This window comes from Sorghum bicolor, chromosome 5, assembly GCF_000003195.3.
Source record: "Sorghum bicolor cultivar BTx623 chromosome 5, Sorghum_bicolor_NCBIv3, whole genome shotgun sequence".
Taxonomy (NCBI): domain Eukaryota; kingdom Viridiplantae; phylum Streptophyta; class Magnoliopsida; order Poales; family Poaceae; genus Sorghum; species Sorghum bicolor.
In genome coordinates, this window is record NC_012874.2 from 19,244,752 (window position 1) to 19,251,750 (window position 6,999).

At 40.7% G+C, this 6,999-nt stretch overlaps 1 long non-coding RNA gene across 2 annotated transcripts; it reads right to left on the reverse strand.

The window, feature by feature from the left end:
* LOC110436042 lies at positions 988-5,332 on the reverse strand. 2 transcript variants are annotated; one of them, XR_002453746.1, is made up of 5 exons: positions 4,958-5,332; positions 4,777-4,870; positions 4,610-4,698; positions 3,157-3,951; positions 988-1,262 (listed from the first exon to the last, which is right to left on the reverse strand). It is a non-coding gene; the product is annotated as an uncharacterized LOC110436042 (long non-coding RNA). The 2 variants fall into 2 exon arrangements; XR_002453745.1 differs by having other exon boundaries at positions 4,605-4,698.

A 6,999-nucleotide genomic window follows, 5' to 3' on the forward strand; every position in this document is an offset into this window, starting at 1 on the left:
CCTAGTATTTTGGTGCACGATTCAAGATCCGTTGTGAATATATTTTTGAAAAAAAATTAAAATTCATAATTTTGTGCACTATGAGACAAAGTTTTATGCATTCGTCTATGAATAGATCTTGTGAGTGAGAAACATAGAGACAATCCTGTGTTTTTAAAATTTCAAAATTTGAATCATGACACGTAACGGCTGATTAAATATGTAGAATCACTCGTCAAAACATGTAAGAAAGTGTTGGCGTCAATGTTGAATAGAAATTAGTGGTTGGATAAATAAAAATTAATTTTGTTACCGTATAGAAACATCTCCGCATAGAGACGATCTTGTCTTCTCCAAAATTTGAATGATGACATATGAGGACCGAGTAGGAGTATAGAATTAGTAGTCAAGATGCGCATAAAGGTTTTTTGTGCCACATTGCATATAAATTAGTAGTTGAATTAATAAAAATTAATTTTGATGCTGCGTAAAAACCTCTCCACGAGATGGACATTCCACCTAACACAATCATGATTGTCTGTAATAACATCATGCTTCCTACTACAGGGGCCTATTACAACCAACACCGTCACTACCCATACTCACAGTAGGGATGAAAACGGATCGGATACGAACGGATATCACTGATATCATATTTGTTTTCATATTTCTGGTCGGATTCGGATTTGAATGCGGATAATGTCAACCATATCGGATAAGATATGATTGGATGTCGACATCACAAATATACGATTTAAGTATTCGGATACGGAAACGGTATCGGATGTTGAATATTCAGACTCGGATCCGGACAAATCTGAACCTCTCTAAACGAATTCGGTCTCGAATACGGTCGGAAAATATCCATACCGTTTTCATCCCTACTCACTCACACCATTCTTTGCACCAAGATATGTTTATTTAATATAGCAACAATGTATAGAAACCTTACACCATAATTCCCTCTAGGGGAATGAAACATACAAAACACTACACACTAGATGTGGACTATCCATAATGTTCCCAACTCATAATATGCATAGACACTAAGTCAACCAAATATTGAAACCCAACAGTACATAGAAACCAATAGTTTCACTCGTATCATCCAAGCATATAACCACAACATATGAAAAACTAACTTTTTACATTAACCTATCAACTATATCGAATATCAAACTACGCCATTGTCACAAGCCAAGGATGTTGCGGACGTCGCAAGCCATGTCCTATGACGAGCCACCATTGACCTCAAACCAAATAGAGGAATCCTTTCGACCATCCTACACCACAACAAAGGCATAGAAACATGTTTTGAGCAGGCACAAAAACCCTTACAATGGCTCACAAAAACTCTTACCGATTAGGTACATAGAATCAATAGTCAAGATGCGCATAAAGATTTTTAGTGCTACATTGCATATAAATTAGTAGTTAAATAAATAACAATAATTTTTATTGATGCATAAAAACCTCTCCACGAGATGGGATATTTCACCTGACACAATCATTATTCTCTGTAACATCATGCTTCATAGTATGGGGGCCGATTACAACAACACCATTACTACCCATACTCACACCATTGAATTAGTAGTCAATATGCGCATAAATGTTTTTATCGCATTGCATAGAAATTAGTATTTCGGTGAATAAAAGTTATTTTTTACCACATAAAAACTACTCTAACAATGTATAGAATTATAAATCAATAATGTGTAGAATTGTATACCAACAATATATACCAAGTTACAGTGACAAATATTTTTATACAACAAAAACATAATTCACATTCATAAAAAAATCACCTATTCCTTTGTCGAGGGTATCAACAAGGGGTACCCTCACCAACGCGAATAACGAAACCATCCGTACGTAAAACTAGCGCCTCGATTCGACGCTCCGTCCGCACACACGCACGACCATCGACGACCGTAGCCTCGAAGACGGAAATAGCGTCGAGCGAATCGATCAGGCGTCGAGCGCCGGTTACCGTCGAATACGAAACAGGCTCACGCGAACCGGGGGGCATCGAGCGCAAGGACGCCGTCCGCCGCCTGACGCGCGCACGCGGGCCGGAGCATTAAATGCGCCTGATGCTTCCCCACCTAACACACAGGTCACGGGAGGCGTGATAGGGAACAGGCTTCCGTCCCATCAATCTTTTTGCAGCCTTCCCGCCGAACGACCCAGGGCATGACAGGGCGCGGGAAATAAGGATGGGACGTCTAATCGGGACCCCCTCGAGACGTCTAAAGTCAGCGCTCCGGATATCAGCACAATGAACGGCATCTGACCCTCGACCAGACAGAGATCCTTCCAGGGGACGGGTTGGGCGTCGACTGACTGCATCCCAACCACTCCGCCGGATCGTACAAGCGTGCATCCGTCGAACCAATCCAAGACGGCGCGCTGAGCAGAATGCAGGGGCACGCGTGATCATCACCAGGCTATTAAGACGGGACGGCTCGAGGTCATGCCGGTACGGAAGCCTCGAGTAGGTCAGCGCTCCATGCTGCTATCGACTCCTATTCTTACACCTATACATGTACCCTAGGTCCCTCCTTGGAACTATAAAAGGAGGGACTCAGGAATAGAACAGGAGAGATCACGACACAAGATCACGCTCACACATAGTAGAGCACGACACTTCACACCATGCTTGTATTCACCCCTGTACAAGCACCTAGGTGCAAGATAATACAAACTCTCTCCCCCCCCGCTGGACGTAGGGCCTTCTCTTGCCCGAACCAGGATAAATCTCTGTGTCTTCTTGCATCACCATCCGGGAAAGGGAGCACGCATACAAATTTACTCGTTGGTGTGACCCCCCGGGGGGAAAACACCGACATCCTTCGACTAGCTGGCCGCACCCATCCAACAACGTATAAAATATGCACAAAAATGTATTATGGTCCCAACACAAAGTTTTCGTTTTCCTCCTACTTGTGTGGATGTATAATTAATAGAGAAACAATGTATAGAACCTAATAAAACCCTCCCATGTAGGAGATTTATTTATCCAAAAACCGTGACGAACACAACCCAAACCATTTTGTCACTTTGGGGACATACAATTAATAGAGGAATAATGCATAGACACTAAATTGAATCAAAACATAAAAATCCATGGCATAGAAACTGTGACTCAAGAAGTATAAAAAATCAAAAGTGGACCTGTGGAAGACATCCTTGACCGCGCCAGGCCATTACCGTTGTCCACGCCCCCATCCGCCACCACCAATTGGCACCACGTTCATATATGTAGTTTCAAAAAAAACAGGCAATTTTAGCCTCTTATCAAATAAAATTGAATGTATGCATAGAAAATCACTAATGCTTGAATAGAAACTCACATTGATGCAAATACTAGAAAATTGAAAAGCATAAGACATATAAAATTGAGTTCCAACAATATATAAATGTATAAAATTATGTTCCAACAATGTATAAAATGTGCTCTAACAATGTATAGAATTCCAGATGATTTCTTAATTACACGGTTGGCTCAAGAAGTATAGAAATAAAAAATCAAAGTACATGAAAACAATATGTGAAAACCATTATTTATTTAGTCAGATTGCCAAGTTATAATTTCTATGCATAGAAACTTATGTATGGAAGAACAAAAATAAATTCGCAAGAAAAGATTTGAGTTGCATTCACATTAAATCAAGGATAAGCACAAACCATCATAAATAAATATTTTATTTAGTCAGATTACCAAATTATAATTAGTATACATATAAATTTATGTACGCAGGCAAAAAATAATGTTTCTAAATGGACGCATCAATATTATACAGAAAACCATGCTTGCTGAAGATGTGGCAGGGTGCCTTTGCTAGAGATGCGAGATGAGGACCATGGTCACTAAGAAAGAGGTGCTGGTGCTGTTGACATTGCCGAAGATGTTGGGGAAGGGGTCGGGGGCTCGGCGCTCATGGCCTGGGAGAGCTTAAAGCTATGACACTGCCGCATCATAATTGAAGGCGTGTGTGAAACATAGAAATTTATCAAATAAGCATAGAAAATCAATTTCTGACTGAGGCATGTGCAATATCGAGTTCCAAATGTATAAAATTAGAAAATCAATTTCTGACATTGCTGCAGTGCAAATACTAGAAAATTGAAAATCGCAAAATGTATAAAATTGAGTTCTAAAATGTATATATAAATTGTACTTCAATAATGTATAAAATGTGCTCGAACAATGTATAGAATTCTAGTTGATTTCTTGATTACAAGATTGGCTCAAGAAGCATAGAAATAAAAATCAAAATACATGAAAACAATCTGCGACAACCATTATTTATTTAGTCGCCAAACCATAATTGCTATGCATAGAAACTCATGTATGTAAGGACAGAAAGCAAATTTGTCTGTAAATAGAAGCATCAACACTGCATAAAAAGGTACTCCAACTATGTATATAATTGTATAGAAGTGCATAGTTAACTGCTCCAGCAATGTAGACTAATTTGTTGTAACAATATATAGAATATGTATCAAACTATAGTTTAGTCATGCATAAAAACTTATGCACTTCAAGCATAGTAACTAAAAATCTACACACAAAACAATGAAGATGAATATAATTATGCATAGAAACCAATACAATTCACCTAACTGTGCCGTGTGAGGGAATGGAAGTGGCATGGCGCCTGGCGCTCAAGCTCCTGCCACTGTGACACCATAGAATGGGCAGGCACCTCCCCTCTGCAAGAGGAACAATAGATGAATAAAAGGATTAAAGAAATCACCTTCATCCATGCATAAAAAGGAAAAATCCATCACCTCAAGCAGTTCATTGGAGATCACGTGCTGCCCAGGATGTGCCATCAGAGCTTGTTACCTGGGCTAGGAGAGGAGGGACCACCCCTACCCACTACTGCAATATTCAAGCGGGGCATCAACATGCTGCAAAAAAAATGAACCACATCCTGCTTGATCTGCTAGGGAGGAGGAAAGGACGCACCTTGTTAATCTACTCGCTCCTCATCCTACTCGATCTGCTCACTTTACCGGATCTGAGGGGGTTGGGCCTCCTGCCGACAGGATCTGCAAAAGGACTACTAGGCGACGTGCGCCAGAGTTCGAGGATGACCTGCTGGGCACCGGAGTTGGAGGACCCCGCCGCTTGGGGCCAGGATCCCGCGGCCCTCTGCCACGCAGTATCCAGCCATCCAGGATGGGGGGGGTGGGGGGGGGGGGGGGGGGGGCACGCCGATGTTGTGGTGTGGGAGACTGGCCACCGGGATGGAGGAGGCGTCGCCAGATGGGAGCGGAGGACGCGGCCATCGGATGGAGGAGCCCCATACAGAGGAGCCAGGAAGGCCATCGGGAGAGGGGATTTTTTTTTTCATTTTAATCCGGCTATATCCAACGTGATAGAGAGTTGCTGATTTGAATCCTGTAGGCTGATGGTCCCACATCTTGGGATGCCCATGGTCTACTCTTTCGGTGGAACCAAGTGGTTCCAAGTTTGACTAGGGCTTCCTATATTTATTAGAAGCTCTAAGCTCCTATATATATATATAGTCTCAAGATAGTCAAGAGTAGTTTAGTTTTAAGAGAATTGCTCATTATCATTACTCAAGATCAAAAAGCAACAACACCCTAGTTAGCGAGTCCTAATCAAACTGAGTCCATGTTTTAAACAAGTCCCAAACATCACAACAGGAACCTTAAGCTTAATTAGTTTAACATCCATCATTGGTTCCTTGGGTAGGTTTGAACTATATGCTTAGCTTTTTGATCAACGCGTTTCTACTAAGTACACAACTAACAAAACTAGATAAGCTATACAAATAGCCCGAAGTGACAAGCTCAAGTTTCATCTTTCATCCCCTTCGTCCAAGGATTGGATATATGACAGATTTAAAATCCATCTTATTGGCTTCGTAGATAAGGGATCTCATGAAAACGAATATCATTGTGATGCCAATTGGTTCCTGTCATCCCGTATCGTAGTACTTTGTTGCAAAGCTTCCATATATTAAAATATATACGTCACATCTTGTTAATTTTTTTATTTCCCGGCGGGAACAACAGCACTAGCTAATCATGGCTACGCTGTGTAACGAAAGCAAAAGTTGATGTGAAATATGTGATGGATGCTTCTGAACTACAAAATTAAATATGCAAATTCCACGTAGATCTTGTGAAATATGTGATGGATGCTTCTGAACTTTAATTAGAGTTGAACTCATGCCTTCAATAGAGTCAGAATGACACATTGTTGAGCTATTCGGTCATGTGCTGTTACAAGGCACTGCGGGCTGCGGCACTGCAAGCTGTGGGGATCCTAATTAAAGACTAAAGTTATATATATGTATAAGATGATTTGATGGCGAAAAAAAATATTCTTTTTTCAACTTACTTGTGTGCCCAAAACTTGACGCACGAAAGCAATTCATCATTCGCACTCACAAAATCCAAGAGGGACCCGTGAGAATTTCTAGAAAGGGACCATACAAATCATAATCTGCCTCCTAACGACATGATTTGCCTACTTTCCAAAAAGGAATCGCTCCAGCATGTTCAGTTACCTTATCCAGATTTTGCCCAGATTACCGACCGATTTCACATCTCGAAAAATAGTATAAACACAAATGCGCGCATAGGTACATTTACACATGTGTGGGTCTGTTTGGTTCACCCAGTAAAGTTTAGTGACATCTCTAAAGTTTAGTAACTCCTGTTAGTTCCATCCATGAAAGTAGCTGTCCCATGTATATTTTAGTCACTTTTAGCTACCCCTAGGTTAACCACTAAACTTTAGTGGGGCGTTTGGTATTTTGGTGACTAAAAATGATTAAGGATAAGCAAACAAGCCCTAAATACAGGCACACTACCTTTATGAGCATCATTTCTTTTTGAAGCACTCACACATACGCTATCGTCCTTAAGAGCATCACAACTATAGATGCACACGCACTACCCTTATGAGCATCTTTTTTAAAAAAAATACACCATACAACGCATGCTAGTAAATTTTCGAGATTAAATAAAGTCATC